The sequence below is a fragment of the Lithobates pipiens genome, unplaced genomic scaffold, assembly GCF_037356315.1.
Source record: "Lithobates pipiens isolate NorthernLeopardFrog02 unplaced genomic scaffold, aLitPip1_a1.2 Scaffold_13, whole genome shotgun sequence".
In the NCBI taxonomy this organism is placed as follows: domain Eukaryota; kingdom Metazoa; phylum Chordata; class Amphibia; order Anura; family Ranidae; genus Lithobates; species Lithobates pipiens.
The window spans coordinates 551,322,989-551,343,352 of NW_027507718.1; positions in this window are offsets into that span (position 1 = coordinate 551,322,989).

Genomic DNA, 20,364 nt, shown 5'->3' on the forward strand with positions numbered 1-20,364 from the left:
GGGGGTGGCAGAGTAGGGGTTAATTGTGTCTTAGGGGCGTGTTACTAACTGTGTGTTAGTGAACACTGATCTCTGCTCCAATCACAGGGAGCAGAGATCAGTGTCACTTGTTGCTAGGCAGAACTGGGAGATGCTGTTTACTTCTGCATCTCCCTATTCAGCCTCCTCGTGAGACGATCCACAGGACCCGCGTCTGGACTCACGGGGGTCCCGACCGGAGGCACGGCGGCATTCTTAAAGGATTTACCTGTATGCCCTTATGCCTGTCCGTGCCATTCTGCCGACGTACATCGTCGCACGCCAATTGGCAAGTGGTTAATGGCCAAATATGTGTAGTCACCTGACCTGCCCCCACCTCTGTGCCTATAACTGTCTCCACTGTCCCTTGTAATCATAGAAGGCTTCTGTGTATACAAATGACAGTGAGGAGAGGAGGGTGAGATCTAGAATGGAGTTCCACATTCAGGCTGCAGAACTGCATTTGAGGATCACATGTCAAGGCCCGGAGAGCCGTATTCAGCCCGTGGTACTTTTGTTTGATATCTGTGCTGTAGAGGGATGAATGATAATAGAAGGAAGACTGAAGATGTTTCTGGTACTGCTGGTACTAGATTGCACTTGTACCGGCTGGTGATCTTGAATCTTTCTTTTCTATCACACTCCAATCAGTGTGTGAGGGCAAAGTGGGGGCAAGCTGCTAACTTCAGGTGTTGGTTACATTGTGTGATAGTTTGATTGGTCACACCATTTTATTGTGATCAGCACTGTCCAATGGACAATACAGTCACAGTACTTTGCTTGTGCATGCTTAGGGATGACCTTCAACACAGTATACACCGTTCATTATCAGTCGATTTTGCGTTCTTGCTTTTCTGTAATTGAGCTGTTAGCAATCTGCAGGAGTTTGTGGGTGTTGTCTGCGTGCCCTGACCGCAGTATACACCATTATATCCACCTATATAGCTAGCTATATTGCTCTTCTGTAATAGAGCTTGCAGTCAGTTGTAGGAGATTGTGCGTGTTGTCTGCGTGCCCTGAGCGCACTATACACCATTATATCCACCTATATAGCTAGCTATATTAATCTTCTGTAATAGAGCTTGCAGTCAGTTGTAGGAGATTGTGCGTGTTGTCTGCGTGCCCTGAGCGCACTATACACCATTATATCCACCTATATAGCTAGCTATACTGCTCTTCTGTAATAGAGCTTGCAGTCAGTTGTAGGAGATTGTGCGCGTTGTCTGCGTGCCCTGAGCGCACTGTACACCATTATATCCACCTATATAGCTAGCTATATTGCTCTTCTGTAATAGAGCTTGCAGTCAGTTGTAGGAGATTGTGCGAGTTGTCTGCGTGCCCTGACCGCACTAAACACCATTATATCCACCTATATAGCTCTTCTATAATTGAGCCATCTGCCATCTGCAGGAGTTAGTGGGTGTTGTGTGCCTCCAGCACAATATACACTACCCAATTGCTGGTTTTCCCATCTCCCTTCAGGCCATTACCATGTCTGGAAGGCCAACAAGGAGAGGCAGACAGGCGCGAGCCGATAAAAGAGAGCAAGCAGGCTCTGTGTCTAGAGACAACAATGCTGGACGTGGACACAGTGAATCATCATCATCAGCACGTGGCCATGGGACACACGTGTCCTTCTTTTTGGCAGCTGGACGTGTTGAGCCGCATCATGCCGAAGACTTGGTAGAGTGGATGACCAAGCCCTCTTCATCCTCCTCATCCTCTCTCACCCAGGCTCAGGGTACTAGCAAAGCAGCTGCCAATGCATCGTCTTCCCTCGTCTCAATGTCATCAGCAGTGACTCCTTCCCTAGACCCACCACGTCCTCCTGAGGAGTCCCCTGAACTCTTTGAGCAAAGTGTTGGGTACATGCTCCAGGAGGATGCCCAGTGTTTTATAGGCTCTTATGATGATACTCAGCTAGAGGAAGGCAGTAGCATGAGCACAGAGAGAGGGGATGCTCAAGAAGGACAGCAATCTGGCAGTCATGTTCCAGAAGCTGCAGCAGACTGCCAGGTTTGCTCCAGCGATGAAGAGGGAGGGGATGATGAGGGCACTGACTCCACGTGGGTGCCTGGTAGGAGGGAGGAGGAGGGGGAGGCACATGTCCAACGAGGCAGGATGCCCTCCGGGGGCCAGCTTAGGGGCAGCACACCGACTGAATCAGACCGCAGAGCTCCGCCTGTGCAGGGCGCTGCCTCTGCACGTTATTCTAAAAGTTCTTTGGTGTGGGCCTTTTTTGAGACAAGTGCATCAGATTGCACCGCTGCTATTTGCAACATATGTCTCAAGCATATCTCACGTGGGGCCAAAACATCAGCCGCTTGGGCACCACATGCTTGACCAGACATATGTTGACCTGCCATGCAGCTCGTTGGCAAGCGTACCTCAAAGACCCACACCAAAGAACAAAGCGGACGTCTCCTTGCTCCTCATCAGCTGGGATCTCCAACCCCACTAGACCTTCAGTCCTCTCTGAAACCTGCTCTGAGAGGAATGAAGGTGTAGAATTAGGTGTGTCACAGCCAAGTGCTTCCGGGCACTCTGCTAGCAGTACACCCACATCCGATTATAGCAGGCAAATTTCCCTGCCCCAGCTGCTGGACCTTCGAAAGAAGTTCACTCCCAGCCATCCACATGCCCAGCGGTTGAATGCTAGCTTGGCTAAATTGCTAGCACTTCAACTGCTGCCTTTTCAGTTAGTAGACTTGGCCCCCTTCCGTGAGTTTGTACAATGTGCGGTTCCTCAGTGGCAGGTCCCCAAACGCCACTTTTTCTCATGGAAGGCGATTCCGGCTCTCTACCGGCATGTGGAAGGCAATGTCCTTGCCTCGCTGGACAATGTGGTCAGCGGTAAGGTTCATATTACCGCTGACTCATGGTCCATCAGGCATGAACAGGGATGTTACCTATCTTTCACGGCCCATTGGTTCACTCTTCTGGCAGCTGGGAAGGATGCAGGGCAAGGTGCAGTAGTGTTGGAGGTTGTTCCGCCACCACACCTCCAAAATGCTACTACTGGTTGTGACACACCTCTCTCCTCCACCCCTCCTCTTCTTCTTCCTCCATGGACTCTTCCAGTGCTCTGTCCTCAGAACCAGCGGTGCTCCGTAGGCGTTCAAGGGGCTACACAAGTATGCAGGCAATACTATGCCATGCCGTGCTTGCGCTGGTTTGTTTGGGGGACAGGAGCCACACTGGGGTAGATATTTTGTAAGCTCTGCAGGGGCAGGCCGAGAGGTGGTTGACGCGACGCCAGCTTAAGCCAGAAATGGTGGTTTGCGACAATGGCACCAACCTCCTCTCCGCCCTCCGACAGGGACAACTGACCCATGTGCCCTGTGTGGCTCACGTCCTTAACCTGGTGGTGCAGCAGTTCTTGGGCAGGTACCCGGGCTTACAGGATGTCCTGAAGCAGTCCAGAAAAGTCTGTGTGCATGTCCGCTGATCATTTAATGCCTGTGCTCGGCTGGCTGAGCTCTAAAAGGAGTTGAACCTGTCCAAGAACCGCCTTATATGTGACATGCCCACCAGGTGGAACTCAACGTTGGCCATGCTGCAGCGGCTGCACACACAGCAGAGGGTCATCAATGAGTACCTGTGCGACTACGGCACCAGGACAGGGTCAGGGGAGCTTGGTTTTTTCTCACCACGCCAGTGGGGCATGATCAGGGATGCATGCACTGTCCTGTCACCGTTTGAGGAGGCCACAAGTAGGGTGAGCAGTGACAGTGCATGCATCAGTGACACTGTAGCTCTTGTCCACCTGTTGGAGCATAAGCTGCGTGGAACAATGGACAGGGCACTTGAGGAAGAACAGAGGCAGGAAGAGGAGGACTTCCTTGCCTCTCAAGGCCCCCTTTATCCAGACAGTGTTCCTGCTGTCCCACCCATCACACAGGAAGAGTACGAGGAGGAGGAGGAGAAGGAGAATGATTGTGTCAGCATGGAGGTGGAGGCTGGCACTCAGCATCAGCAGCAGCATTCTTGTAGGGATGATTTACAGTTCCAAGAAACCCGTGGACTTGTACGTGGCTGGGAGGAGGTAGCTGCGGATCATGATGTCCTTAGTGACCCAGAGGACTCCGGACCGAATGCCTCAGCTAACCTATGCTGCATGGCCTCCCTTTTCCTGCAAAGCCTGTAGAAAGATCCTCGTATTCTTCGGATCAAGGAGAGGGACCATTACTAGCTGGCCACTCTCCTTGATCCACGGTACAAGGGTAAGGTTGCCGACCTTATCTTGCCGTCGCAGAGGGAGCAGAGGATGAGATATCTCCGGGAGGCCTTGCAGAAAGGTCTGTGCAACGCATTCCCAGAGACTGGGAGGTTACAAACTCCTGGTCCTGGACAACGTGTTGCTGAGGCATCGGTCAGAAGGAGCGATGGAGAAGGTGGCTGTCTGACCGATGCGTTCAGACAATTTTTTAGTCCGCAGCCCCAAGGTATGATCGGTTCTAGCAACCATCGCCAGCGTCTGATTTACATGGTGCAGGAATACCTAGAGTCAAGGTCAGACTTGGACACCTTTCCCACCGAAAATCCTCTGGCTTACTGGGTCTTGAGGATGGATCACTGGCCAGAGCTTGCACAGTATGCAATTGAGCTACTGGCCTGTCCTGCATCCAGCATTCTTTCGGAACGCACCTACAGTGCTGCTGGTGGCTTTGTTACTGATCACAGGGTGCGCCTGTCCATCGACTCAGTTGATCGACCGACCTTCATAAAGATGAATCAGTCTTGGATCACCCACAGCTACCAAGCACCTGAAGCTGATGTAACCGAATATTTTTTTTTTAAATATCACTCATTCAAGACTACCTATGCTGATGCTGAGTGAGTGTCCTGTTATGTTGATTGTCTATCCTCTTCCTCCTCCGCTGATATGTTGGAAGGACATTTTTGGTTCTGGGTGATGCCACCAGCCCAATTTTTCAGCCCCTGTTTAACAGGGGCGTTTATTTACAATTTTTGATGCAATGCTTTGCAGCAGGACTCATTCCTGCACTACAACTAGAGTATATGGGAGAGGTTGCAGTGTCGTGGCACCAGCACCAGTGCCACCAGCCCAATTTTTCAGCTCCTGTTTAACAGGGGCATTTAATTAAAATTTTTGATGCAATGCTTTGCAGCAGGGCTCATTCCTGCTATACAACTAGAGTATATGGGAGAGGTTGAAGTGTCCTGGCACCAGCACCAGTGCCCAAGGCCCAATTTTTCAGCCCCTGTTTAACAGGGGCGTTTAATTACAATTTTTGATCCGATGCTTTGCAGCCGGGCTCATTCCTGCACTACAACTAGAGTATATGGGAGAGGTTGCAGTGTCGTGGCACCAGTGTCAGCAGCCCAATTTTTCAGCCCCTGTTTAACAGGGGCGTTTAATTACAATTTTTGATGCAATGTTTTGCAGCCGGGCTCATACTTGCACTACAACTAGAGTATATGGGAGAGGTTGCAGTGTCATGGCACCAGCACCAGTGCCCAAGGCCTAATTTTTCAGCCCCTGTTTAACAGGAGCGATTAATTACAATTTTTGATGCAATGCTTTGCAGCAGGGCTCATTCCTGCACAACAACTAGAGTATATGGAAGAGGTTGTAGTGTCGTGGCACCAGCGCCAGTGCCACCAGCCAAATTTTTTAGCCCCTGTTTAACAGGGGCATTTAATTAAAATTTTTGATGCAATGCTTTGCAACAGGGCTCATTCCTGCACTACAACTAGAGTATATGGGAGAGGTTGCAGTGTCGTGGCACCAGCACCAGTGCCTAAGGCCCAATTTTTCAGCTCCTGTTTAACAGGGGCATGTAATTACATTTCTTGATATAATATTTCACAGCAGGGCCCATTCCTGTGCCCACCCAGAGTAACGGTGAGGACTTATAGTGTTGTGGCACCAGCACCATAACCACCAAAGGTAAATTTTTCTACCACTGTTCAACAATGGCATGTAATTACAATTCTTGATATAATTGTTCACAGCAGGGCACTCCAGCGCCCACCAAGAGTCACTTTGAGGGCTTACAATGTTGTGGCAACACAAACACCTTGTTCTGCCATTTCTGCAGAGCATATAGGACAGGCCCCTACTTTCAAACATCCAACTTACAAACATCTCCTACTTACAAATGTAAGGAGACAACAGGAAGTGAGATGAAAAAAGAAGGACGGCAAAACAAATTATACAGGGGTGATAACCCTTCCCTATGTTTTCCAAAAAACTTAAAAATAGATTTTTTGACTGGAGCTACTCTTTAAAAATGTACCAGTTCAAAATTACAAACAGATTCTACTTAACACAACAAATCTACACAGTCCCTGTCTTGTTTGCACCACCTGTATACTGCTGTTCTGAGTATATAGGGCCTGGGGGCCCCACGTCTTTCCAGATTATTAACTTATTGTCTGGCATCATTCCTAGGAGGGGCCTTTGGCTTGTGACTGCGAATGTTACTTCGTTGTACACTATTATTCCCCACCATTTGGGCTTAGCGGTGGTGAGAACATATTTGGAGAGGGGATCAGGTTTAGTTTTACTTCAGATAGATTTTATTATGGAACTGCTATGCCACGTACACACAATCAAATTATCCGGCGGAAAAGTTCAGTGGACTTGAGTCCACTGGACAACCCGCCCGTGTGTGGGCTCCGGTGGACTTTTTTTCCCAAAAGTAAAAGTAATTTTGACTCAAAAATTGTCCGCCGGACTCGCAGTCCGGCGGACAATACGGCCGTATGTGTGCTAGTCCACCGTACTTTTGAAATGAACTGACTTTTCCCGCACGGAAAAAAGTCCATTCATTTTGAGGACGGCTCCAGGTAGCCGGGACTAACGAAGGAAGCCAATGTCGCCGCCTTCGGTGGCAAGATTGACACGTCGCTGGCGCCGTCACCTGGTATGGACTTAAAGGGGAAGCCCTACGCCGAAAGAACGGCATGGGGTCCCCCCCAGGTCCATATCAGACCCTTATCCGAGCACGCAACCTGGCTGGTCAGGAAAGGGGTGGGGACAAGTGAGCGCCCCCCCCCCCTCCTGAGCCGTGCCAGGCTGCATGCCCTCAACATGGGGGGGTGTTTCGCGCCCTCCCCAGCCCAAAGCACCTTGTCCCCATGTTGATGAGGACAAGGGCCTCTTCCCGACAACCCTGGCTGTTGGTTGTCGGGGTCTGTGGGAGGGGGGCTTATCGGAATCTGGGAGCCCCCTTTAATAAGGGGGCCCAGGATCCCGGCCCCTCACCCTATGTGAATGAGCATGAGGTACAATGTTCCGAAGTCGTAAGAAGACCCCCGGGCGGGACGAAGAAGAAAGCTGGGCTCCTCCGCTAGTAAAAAAGAGCTAGCAAAAGAGAAGAAGATGGAGGAGGAGTCCGGCAAGAAGACACCCCAAGACGGAAGAAGACCCCCGGAGCTGTGCAATAAATAATTTTTAACCCTTGTGTGTTGTGTTTTATTTACATTTTTTTCACAGGTTAATTGGTTTCGGGTACATTGTACCCCATACTCATTCACATAGGCTGGGGGCCAGTATTCGGGGGCCCCCTTATTAAAGGGGGCTCCCGGATTCTGATAAGCCCCCTGCCTGCAGACCCGACAACCAACGGCCAGGGTAGTCGGGAAGAGGCCCTTGTCCTCATCAACATGGGGACAAGGTGCTTTGGGCTGGGGGGGGTGCGCAGCCCCCCTTCCCCAAAGCTCCCCCCCTTGTTGAGGGCATGCGGCCTGGTACGGCTCGGGAGGGGGGGGTGCTCGCTCGTCCCCACCCCTTTCCTGACCAGCCGGGTCGCGTGCTCGGATAAGGGTCTGATATTGACCTAGGGGGACCCCCACACCGTTTTTTCAGCAAAGGACTTCCCCTTTAAGTCCATACCCTTTAAGTCCATACCAGGTGAAGGGGCCAGCGATGTGTCAATCTCGCCGCCGAAGGAGGTGACATTGACTTCCTTCGCTAGTCCCGGCTACCTGGACCCGCATTCAAAATGAATGGACTTTCCTCCGTGTGTGGGCAAGTCTGTTCATTTCAAAAGTACGGCGGATAGTCCGGCGGACCTAGTCTGCCGGAAAAGTCCAGTGTGTGGGCAGGTCCGCTTGTTCGGACAGTCCGGCGGACTTCAGGTCTGATATGGATATTAAGGGGAACCCCGCATCAAATTTTAAAAAAAAATTGACGTGGGGGTCCCCCTAAAAATCCATATCAGACCCTTTATCCGAGCACGAAACCTGGCAGGCCGCAGGAAAAGATGGGGGGGACGAGAGAGCGCCCCCCCCTCCCTCCTGAACCGTACCAGGCCACATACCGTCAACATTGGGAGGATGCTTTGGGGGTCTGTGACCCCTCAAAGCACCTTGTTCCCATGTTGATGAGGACAAGGGCCTCATCCTCACAACCCTGGCCGTTGGTTGTAAGGGTCTGCGGGCGGGGGGCTTATCAGAATCTAGAAGCCCCCTTTAACAAGGGGACCCCCAGATCCCGCCCCCCCCTGTTTAAAATGGTAAGGGGGTACAAAAGTACCCCTACCATTTCACAAAGAACGTGTAAAAATGGTTAAATAAGACAAACACACTTTTGAAAAATTCCTTTATTAAAAATAAAAAAAATTAAAAAAAGATTCCAGCGGTGCTAATCCACTCTTGCTATCCAGCGACGGATCTCCGGGGTCCAGCGATGGATGATCATATCCAGCGACGGGGGATCTCTCAGTCCAGCGCTGTCCATACATCCTTCTTCTGTCTCCATTGCGGAGACACTGAGTCCAGAGATCCCAGCGCTGACGTTTCTTATATTAGGAGGGCGGGGCCACCCGTCACCTGACCCCGCCCCTCTGACGCTGGTGAAGGGAGCCAGGGGTTCCCCAGTGACGTATGGGTGACCCCGCCCCCTCTGATGTAACGGAAACCTGCGTTACATCAGAGGGGGCGGGGTCACCCACACGTCACTGGGGAACCCCTGGCTTCCCTCTCTAGCGTCAGAGGGGCGGGGTCAGGTGACGGGTGGCCCCGCCCTCCTAATATAAGAAACGTCAGCGCTGGGATCTCTGCAGTGTCTCCGGAGTGGAGACAGAAGAAGGATGTATGGACAGCGCTGGACTGAGAGATCCCCCGTCGCTGGATATGATCATCCATCGCTGGACCCCGGAGATCCGTCGCTGGATAGCAAGAGTGGATTAGCACCGCTGGAATCTTTTTTTAATTTTTTTCATTTTTAATAAAGGAATTTTTCAAAAGTGTGTTTGTCTTATTTAACCATTTTGACACTTTCTTTGTGAAATGGTAGGGGTACTTTTGTACCCCCTTACCATTTCAAACAGGGGGGGCGGGATCTGGGGGTCCCCTTGTTAAAGGGGGCTTCCAGATTCTGATAAGCCCCCCGCCCGCAGACCCTTACAACCAACGGCCAGGGTTGTGAGGATGAGGCCCTTGTCCTCATCAACATGGGGACAAGGTGCTTTGAGGGGTCACAGACCCCCAAAGCATCCTCCCAATGTTGAGGGTATGTGGCCTGGTACAGTTCAGGAGGGAGGGGGGGCCGCTCTCTCGTCCCCCCCTCTTTTCCTGCGGCCTGCCAGGTTGCGTGCTCGGATAAAGGGTCTGATATGGATTTTTAGGGGGACCCCCACGTCAATTTTTTTTTTAAATTTGATGCGGGGTTCCCCTTAATATCCATATCAGACCTGAAGGGTCTGGTATGGATATTTAGGGGGACCCCACGTCAATTTTTTTTTTTTTATTTGACACGGGGTTCCCCTGAATATCCATGTCAGACCTGAAGGGCCTGGTAATTGAATTTAGGGGAACCCCCACGCTTTTTTTTTTTTTTTTTATCAATGAATGAATGAATTGTCGGCTAATACAGAGAACACTCATTGAGTGTTCTCTGTATTACGGAGACCCGACAATTTAGCCGCAAGTGATTTTAAAAGACTTTTTTTCCTGCACAAATGACACTTTGTGCAGGGACAGTTCTAAGCACCAGAAACATGCGCCCCTTCACAGGCATACTATAGATACCCCCCAGCTACGAAATTTAAAGGAATATTACACTTTTTTTTTTTTTTTTTTTTTTTGCATTCAAGAAAGGTTTATTGGCAAATAAAGACACATATTACAAGGGTATGCAAAAGACACTGCATAAACCAACAATGCTTAACAAGATATAAACTGTGTCAACAACATTTCTTAGTCGGCTATTGGGGTATCATCTAAAACATCAAGTCCCTCCATTGCGGGCCCAACCGGACCTAGAAGGGCAATTCATTATCCAACCCCGGATTCCCTTAGGAACCCTTCATTCTCAATGTACAGCTATAAGACATATCGAGAGAAACTAGTAGTTTATCGAAGAAACCAAGTATAGAGATATACAAGGATAGAAATAGAGAGTAAAGAGAAAAGGAAAGAAAGGAAGAAGAAAATCGCCTTGTTCCCGAGGCTCCGGTAAGCGAACAGGAGCAATGTTAGTGTGGTATTAGGGTAGTAGTGAACTAATTGTCAGGACCCCACCTCACATCAGGCCGTCAGGTCTCGGCCCATGTAGTCCCCGAAGGACTGGGAGTATTTAAAGGCAAACCACGGAGACCAGGTCTTATGATAACCATCCACTCGCTCATCAGATTGGGCTGCCGTATCTTCCATCTCACAGATAAACGCAATTTTAAGCAACCATTCTCTTATGGTAGGGGTAGTTTTGGATTTCCAATATAGTGGGATTAGAGAATTGGCTGCATTTATCATATGTCTGGTGAGCGACTTCTTGTATTTCTTAAAGGAGGTATTGGTGATGTGGAGCAAACAACATGCCGCATCCAACCCTAGACTGGTCTCCGTGATCCGTCCAATCAGCTCCCTCACCCCTGACCAATACTGTTGTAGCCGGTCGCATTGCCACCAAATGTGGATTAGAGTACCCTCCTCTTGTTCACACCACCAACATCTATCTGATGAGTGCGGGAACCATTTGTGAATTCTCTCCGGAGTGGCATACCAATGGGTCAACAGTTTGTAGGACGTTTCTTGCATTTTCGTGCTCAGTGAGCATTTGTGTGATAAAATACAGGCCCTGTCCCATTGGTCGTCCGAAATCGGCGTGCCTAGAGCCCGAGCCCACTTCTCCCTGAGCCTGTGATCCTCTCGTGGACCCAGTGATCTCATCCATGCATATGCAAGCGTAGTGGTTTTTTGGGTGGGTTCACCTTTCAGGCAGACTGATTCTAGGTCTGTCACTGCTCTCGTTAAGTGTGGTCTACGTGTGGCATCATTGCAGTAGCTCCTAAGTTGAAAGTATGTCCAGAGTGGTAGTCATGGCAAATCATTGTCTACTTTGAGGTCTGAGAAGTCTTTCATCAGGTTACCATTGAAACAGTCTAACGCTAAGAGCGGTCTTTTCGGTCTCTGTAGTCTGAGTAACGGGTTCTGTAAACCCGGCGTAAAGTCCGGATTATCTCGGATAGGGGTTAAAGGGCTCAGAGGGGTGGAGAATTCGGGTTGTTTGGCAAGTACATGAAAAATATTAAGAGTAGTGCCTATAGTGGGGTGGGATAGCATAGATCTGGGATATCTAAGCCGTGGGATCCAGGGAGAGAACTGGAGAGTGATCGTACTTGCTTCCTCTTCCAACAAAACCCAATCTTTAACCTGGGAGTGACAATGCCAATCTATGATACGTGCAATATGCGCAGCATAATAATAAAGTTTGTAATCAGGTAGACCTAGGCCACCCCTTTCTTTGGGCTTGGTCAGAAGAGACTTTTTCAATCTGGGGGGTTTGCGCGACCAGATAAAACTTGTTTGAAGGGAGTGTAACGATTTCAAAAAGCTCATGGGTATCTTGATGGGCAATGTTCGGATCAAGTAAAGTACCTTTGGCAGTATAGCCATCTTACAAATGGCTGCCCTGCCAAACCATGAGAAGTAGCCCGATCCCCACCTCTGAAGGTCCTGTGTAACGCTTTTAAGTAGGGGGGGGGGAAATTCTGCGCATACGTCAGTGTAAGTCTGGGGGTCAGCCAAATTCCCAAGTATTTAATAGCTGAGGCTGTCCATTTAAAGGGGGTACCGGCTCTGGCCACCGACAGTCAGGCCTCGGGGAGAGACACATTCATGGCCATCGATTTAGAGTAGTTTATTTTGAAGTTGGAGATATATCCAAATCTTGCAAAATCGTTCAAAAGAGAGGGAATAGAAGTGTGGGGTTCTGTTAAAAAGAACAATAAGTCATCGGCGTAAGCCGCGATTTTGAAAATTCTCTCTTTGAGTTGAAATCCCCTGATCGATGGGTTCATGATGGTGTGTCTTATGAATGGCTCCAGAGCGATAATGAAAAGCTGGGGCGACAAAGGACACCCCTGCCTTGTGCCATTCTTGATAAGCACTGTCTCTGAGAGTGAACCATTCACTTTAAGCCTAGCCGAAGGGTTCCAATACAGTGCCGAGATCCAGGCCATCATGCCGGGGTCCAAGCCAGCACGCCTACACGCCTCGAACATATAATCCCAAGCTACTCGATCGAAGGCCTTCTCCGCGTCGGTTGACAGGAGAAAGCCCTCGATCTTTCGCTGGTGCGCCATATGTATCAGGTTTAGGGACTTCGTCACATTGTCTTTTGCCTCCCTGCCTGGCATGAATCCGGCCTGTTCGGATCCAATCAGTTCGTGGAGTAGGGGTTTCAGTCTGTTAGCCAAGATCTTTGCTACCAGTTTCACGTCCGTATTTAGGAGGGATATGGGCCTGTAACTGGAACAGTTAAGTGGATCCTTCCCCTCCTTGGGAAGAACAGTAATAAAGGCGGACAAGAAGTCGTTTGAGTTCGGTCTCTGGGTTGTCAAAGAGTTCATTGCATTTCTAAAAGGGTTGAGTAAAATCTCTGTGAATGTCTTATAATAAATAGCGCTGAACCCATCAGGCCCCGGACTCTTGCCCGTCTTTAACTCTCTTATGGCTGTCTTAATTTCGGAGTCGTCAAAGGGTCTGTCCAACTGGTTACTGTCTTCCTCGTCAAGTCTGGGGAGATTTGCTGCGTCTAAGTAATTCCGAATCGCTTGGGCCCTGTCTTCCCCCAAATCTGGCGGTCTCTGCAGGTTCGGAAGGTTGTATAGGTTTGTATAGTATTTTTTAAAGTGTTGGGCAATCTTCTCAGTTTCGATATCTGTCTTCCCATCCCTACCAGTGATACCTCTGATGTGATTGTGTGTTACTCGAGTGTTCAGGGCCCTCGCCAGAACTTTACCCGTTTTGTCCCCATGTTCATAATAGACTTTCCTTCTGAAGAATAAGAACCTTCTGGTGGTGTTGTCTAGAAGCTGTTTAAGAGCTTTCCGTGTCTCAAGTAATGATTCTGCTGAGTTTACTGTAAGGGAGCGTTTATGTAACGATTCTAGGGATCTTATTTTTGCGGTCAAGTCATTAATCATTTTGTCTCTCTCCCGTTTTTTACGAGATCCCATGCGTATCAGCTCGCCCCTAATATGACATTTGTGAGTTTCCCAGATCACTAAGGGGTTCATCCCAGGTGTGTCATTTAGCTTGAAGAACTCAGTCAGAGAGGAAACCAAGTCCGGTAGTAGCGCGGGGTCTGTTAGTAGTGACGAGTTCAGTCTCCACGTATTGTGTCTGGCTGGGGCATTTGTCCAGTCTAGTGACATAGATATTGGAGCGTGGTCAGAGATGGATTGTATCCCAATGTGGGCAGCGCTCAGCCGCGACAAGTCTCTCTGAGAAACGAAGATATAGTCTATTCGTGAGTGGCGGTTATGTGGAATGGAAAAAAAGGAATAGTCCCTGCCTTCAGGATTCAGGTGACGCCATGAGTCTACCAGATTCAGGGAATGCAGGAGCTTCTTAATGCTCTTAAGAGCCCTGTAAGGGATGGCGGTTTTGCCATTGGAGGTATCTTCAGTCGGTATGAGGGGTACGTTAAAATCTCCACCCAGAATCAGTCTACCCGAACCGAAGCACTTCAGTTCATCAATCAGTTTCCGGCAGAAAGTGAGTTGAGCCGAATTGGGGAAGTACACGTTTGCCAAAGTCAGGGGAGTCCCTCTGCAGGTCCCCTTGAGGAAGAGGAACCTCCCTTCTGGGTCGTCCAGCGTATCCGTGACCTCAAAGTCAGCATCCCTACTCACCAGTATCGAGACCCCTTTTGATTTGGTCCCAGGACTGGTGGCATGGTATGCGTCCACGAAGTAGGAGTCGGTCAGTCTTGGCGTGTGTCCTGTCTTAAAGTGAGTCTCCTGTAAAAATACAAAATTGGGCCTACCTTTTTTAAGTTCTCTTAGTAAAGTGGTTCTTTTTTCGGGGATGTTAAGCCCTTTGACATTGTGGGAGATTACCGTTGGGTTACGTCCCAAATCAGAATATGCCATGGTTCAGGTCCAGGGAGGCGCGGGATCCGACACCTGCAGGAACAATCTCGACAAGATAGCAGAAAGTTATAATGCAAACAATAATCAGTAGCACACAGTATATTTGCACTATCGTGTGTATCGTGGCAAGGCAAAGTAGAGAGAAAGAAAGCAGTGAAGAAAATAGAAAAGATGAAATGAGATGAAGACGGAGTTGTAGGTTACACCCCCTTAAGATTAAATAACCGTCCCAAGGGGGTCAAGATTAGTGCATGAGACTGGTCCCTAAGTAACCCGCCTGGAGCACTATTGTGGGGTTCGGGAAGGCCCACCCCGGAGACAGCAACCCTCACCGTGCAGGTCACCACAGGTCAATAAACCCGGTGTCTGCACTGAGAAGATATGTATCTAAAGGTACCGTACCGTCGTCTAATACAGCGGTAACTCAACTGTAGGTGTTAGGAGCCGTCGTGGGCGGCTCCACAAGGCATATGGTAGGTGCTAAATGGTCTGTCACAGCAGCAAACATATAATGCAAACTGGTATCTGATTAATAAAAAAGAAAAAACAGTAAACAAAAACCAAAACAGAAATAAAAACAGAAATAGAACAAGCAAGCCTAGCAAATGGCAATAAACGATAAATTAAGGCACTTTCAACCTTCCAGTGTACCATACCCGCCCGCCACCCGCTTGAGAACGAGCTGAGGGAACTGTTTCTGCCCTAGGCAAGCATCCCTGCCCATTGTTCACGGCCCATCAGACACCATTGCCCCTCTAGGGCTGCATTACTCAGAAAGCCAGCCGTTGTCCCACCGCCTATCAACCCCAAAGTTGCAGTTGTTTAGTACTGGTGCGGTATTTCCTAAGAAACACCTAAGAATCAGGGTCAAATCGAACGGATCATGGTCCCATAGGGAGTCGCTTCTGCAATATGTAAGCAGTTATGTAAAGATGCTCTGTGTTTGGTGATGGCGGAACATGGAATCCCCAAAGGCTAGATGGTGGTCAGGTGGGAAAAGAGCAAAGTTGATGTTCCCAGGAAGTAGGTAGGTATGAGTGCATCACAAATCTTATGCTTCCATCAGGTTCCTGGAGGAGTGTGGGCGACTTCGGGGAGTTCCCCTTGGCGAGAAATCTCCTTGTCCCTGCCTCTGTCGTTTGGTGAGGTGTTTTTCCGGCGAGGTGAGTGGTGAGAAAGGTGGGCTTCTGTCCTTAGATGGCATGGAGAACTCCTGATACCAGTCGGGCAGAATGATCGGTTCAAGCTGGAGAGCTGCGCAAAATTCCGGGAGTTCTGCAGGCGTTCGTAGGATATGTTGCTTACCTCCATGTGTGACCAGCAAGGCGAAGGGGAAGCGCCAAGAGTATCGTAGATCTTTCTCCCTTAGCTTATGAAGCAGAGGGCGTAGAGCCCTTCGGTTTTTCAAAGTTATTTGGGACAGGTCTTGGAAAAGTTTTATATTCTCCCCGTTGAACACTATTTGGTCGTTCCTGCGAGCCTTGGCCATTACATCCTCTTTAAGTGTGAAGCTCTGCAAGCAACAGATGATGTCGCGTGGGGGTAGGGTATCAGGGCCTCTCGCTCTGAGTGCCCTGTGCGCTCTAACAAAGTCAATGGCAGAATCCTCCGGACGCTCGAGTAGAGTATTGAATACCCTCTGTAAGACTGAGGTGATTTGGTCCGGCGCAACGGACTCCGGTATGCCGCGCACCCTGATATTATTACGTCTCCCCCTGTTGTCCAGGTCCTCTAAATGTCTGTTCATTTCTATAAAATGTAGGGAGTGAGCTGTGACAACCTCGTCAAGTCTGTGTATTGACCTGTCTCTCATCTTCCCCGCCGTCTCCGCAGCCGCCATTTTTTCCTGCATGACCAGGAAGCTGGTCTTTAAGTCCGTGATCGCTGCGGAGAATGAGGCCTTGATGTCGGCTGCGAAACCAGACATATCCTCGTAGGTAAGTGGATGCGTGGAACGGGAGCTGTGCCTACCGTTGTCCTCGGTGGCCGATTGTGAGTCCTCGCTGTATTCCTCGTCCGCATGGACCGGCGCCATCTTGCCCTCCTCCGAGGCCTGCAGAGCTGAGGCCTGGTTCTTGAAAATGTCAGAGATATCCCGGCCGGGATTGACTGCCACTGAGCGGCGGGGACGGGTCTGGTGCTGGTGCTTATTCTGCTTGCTCATTATTGCGCCGTTTGCTGCTGTAATCAGACGGGCTGGGGCCGCTTTCCGACGGAGCTCTCCCTCTAGGCTGCCATCTCCGCTGCGCGCCAAGCCACGCCCCCGGAATATTACACTTTTATTGTTTCCCTTTAATCATTATTAAAATCACTGCTCCCGAAAAAACGGCCGTTTTTAAAACTTCTTTTTGCATTGATCCATGTCCCCTGGGGCAGGACCCAGGTCCCCAAACACTTTTTAGGACAGTAACCTGCATATTACCCTTTAAAATGAGCACTTTAGATTGTGAACGTTCGAGTCCCATAGACTTTAATAGGGTTCTAAAGTTCACACGAAGTTTAGGTCTGTTCGCAGGTTCTGGTGCAAACCGAACAGGGGGGTGTTCGGCTCATCCCTACTAGCCGCCTAGATGTTTTTTTTGACAAGCAATTCCCGGTGAATCTCGCGAGTATTAGATTCCGGGAGACAACTCCCGAGATGATTGCTGATCCAGAGCTAAGCTTGGCTAGATGGTGATAGTATAAAAGGAGGTGACGTGGCGCGCTGCCCGTGCCCTGGACAACGTAACCTATTACGAAATGCGTAGGGAGGAGCGGCGGAGCAACGCACTGACGTCACCTTGTGTCTGTGTATGATCCAGGGAGGACGGGTTTGTTTTTGTGTGCGTCCAGCCGGTGCAGCAAACTTAAGGCCTGACTTACTCTGTGTGTTTTTTATATATTTTAATACAATTAAAAATTAAGGTTTTGCACTGCATCTGGAGCCTTCTTATCTTTTATATACATCGATACTTACCTATGAGTTTCCGATTGATTGGGGTTAATTCGGAGGCCACCAGTCCATGTTTCATGCTGTGGAGAAGCTGCTATATTAATTTTACGCTTTCTGTGACCCTCTGGATTGGGGGGCAGAAATTTCTGGTAAGGAGCAAATCTTCACATAGGTTGTGCTTGATCAAACATGGCCCACTTTTTTGAAGCTATTTGTGGATGGACTTTTTTTTTTTACATCTATTCACGTATGGGTGCACACTTTTAATTGCTGGATACTTTGTATGGTAAAAAGAAAGGGTTGGGACTTTGACGAAGCATGCGATTTTGAAGCAACAAGCAGAAGAGCAACAAAAATCAAATAGTGTAAATTTATTAACTATAGATTAAATGTATAGCATAGGGCACAAGGATACACAATGTATAATCCATAATCCATCATAAGTAGTAAATATATTAAAGTATTACACATCAAAAACATCAATCCCACAGTTCATACATCAAAAGCATTGACTTCATGTATAGGCATTTTGCACATAGTAAAAATCAATAGTATTAAGTAAAAACATTCCAGAGTCTAGTAAAACTGCATGTTTGGATATAATTTATAGTATTTAAAGCTCTACGCGTTTCGTGGATACATTGCCACTCATCAGGAGCTGATATATGATGAATATCTGTGGGACAAAAAATGGTGTGCCAACAATTAGTCAGGTTTGTATAATGAATAGGAAAAAATGGGGGAAAAGGGACAGTGTATCCAAATCGAGTACCCATACTTACGGGTCAGGGAATGGCGAGAGGCGCAATCACGGGCAACGGAAGTAGCCAGGAGTGTCAGCTGACACGGGAGCTGAGGCAGACAGAGCGTGCGGTGTCGCGATGAGGCAATGTGCCATTGATGTGAACCAAAAGTGATCATCACCCTAAGATGAATGATTGAATGTATGAGTGTAAATTAATTAATTGAGATATCTAAATGACTGAAATATAATGTGAATTGGATTAGAACAGGTGTTGCACAGTTTAAGGAATGTAAGATAGTGAAATCATGTTGAGGGCAATGGGAATGCTCCAACAGTGGTAAACACCATCGTGTAAGGATAAATAAAAATTAGATGTGAACTAAATCGACAACAGAAACAGAAACACGACAGTGAGTGTTGAAAACAAAAACCACTAGGTGAGTGTGCTGTGAAATAATACCTGGATGTGTTGAACATACTGCTCATTCCATCTGGGTGCCTAGGGCTATCAAAGGCAACAGTAGCCATACTAATAGTGTCCAATAGTCTTGTGCCAGAAATTATTTGTGCCTCACCGCGGCCGCACGATGCCGCCAACGTCACGCTGGCAATTCAAGTAGGGGGGGACACAGCGTCGTCCCCCGGGGGAGTCAACCCCCCAGCGAGCGGCGCCAATCGCTAGCTCTCTCCCAGCAAGGTGCCAGATAAATACACGGCGCCCACGTGATGACGTCAACCATGTGACGTCACGTGAAATTTCTGGTAAGGAGCAAATCTTCACATAGGTTGTGCTTGATCAAACATGGCCCACTTTTTTGAAGCTATTTGTGGATGGACTTTTTTTTTTACATCTATTCACGTATGGGTGCACACTTTTAATTGCTGGATACTTTGTATGGTATCCTTATATATTTATCACTTGTATATTTGTTTTGCTCAGGATTTATTTGGTGTACATGTTAATCATTGAATATTTGATTTGTGTTTATCATGGAACTGATGTAGATTCCAGTTACCTGAGATTTGATTTTTCACAGGATTTTTTTTTTTTATTAGACACCAGTATATTTATTAATTTTTTGATCACTATCAAGGGTGTTTTAGAGTGGTGGGGCCTTCGAGTCACTCTTGTGGTCAGCGTGGTCTGACCCTAGTAATAAGGCCACTTCCCACATTTAATTAATCAATTTATTCACTATAGTCACTCTTCGAATCACTCTTGCGTTCAGTGTGGTCTGACCCTAATAAAAAGGTAATTTCCTATGTTTAATTAATGAATTAATTCACTATAGGTTAGCGCAGTTCAAATTTCTTTTCATCAAATTATTAACCAACATCGAGCTTTCAGGTGATTTTGACGGTGAAGCAGCAATTGATGCCATGCGCTGCTCAGCCAGGGCCATGCAGTCCTCAGGTAATGGTGAAGAGAGCACTGTGGCTCAAGTCAATATATCATCAAAGGTAAACTGGTGCCAAATTCCATTTGATGGAGCTGCCTTGTTTGGCAATAAAATGGAGTCAGTGATTTCAAAAGTCACTGGAAGCAAGTTGGGTATTCTTCCGCAAGATGTGAAACCAAATCAAAGATGCTTCCAGGGAAGGAAGCAGTATCGAAATAAAGTGAGAGAATTTAGACCTTTTAGAATACTTAAAGAGTATACAAAAAAGTGGGAGAACACCTCAAAATACAGTGGCACAAATGCCAAAGACAGGATCGACTTCGGAGCACGGTCTCCCAGTCCAGACAGGGGCAGTAGGTGTCAGGTTGCACAGATACGCTCATGTTTTGATGGAGCGAGTCAAAGAACCCTGGGTTATAGATGTGGTCCAAGCAGGACACCGTTGGAAATTCCTATCCCTTCCCAAAACCCCCCACTTCTCTCCCACGCGATTACCATGGAGTCAACAGAGAGCTCAGATAATATTTGAATATATCCAAATGCTACTACAGAAGGGCGCAATAGAACCAGTACCAATACAGATGTAAATGCAAGGTTTCTATTCACCACTTTTCTTGGTTCAGAAAAAGACAGGCGACTTAAGGCCCATCCTGTAGCTAAGAGACCTGAACAAATTAGTCTCGGTCTAGAGTTACAAGATGGAGTCATTGCACTCAGTAACGCAAGCCCTCTCAAAGGGCAACTGGATGTTGTCCCCTTGACCTAAAAGATGCATATTTGCACGTCCCGGTGCATGCGCAATTTCACAAATAACTGTGGTTCGCAGTGTCAAACTAGCATTTCCAATTTGTGTGCCTACCGTTTGGTCTGTCTACTTCGCCCAGAACTTTCTCTAAAGTTCTGCTACCAATAATAGTT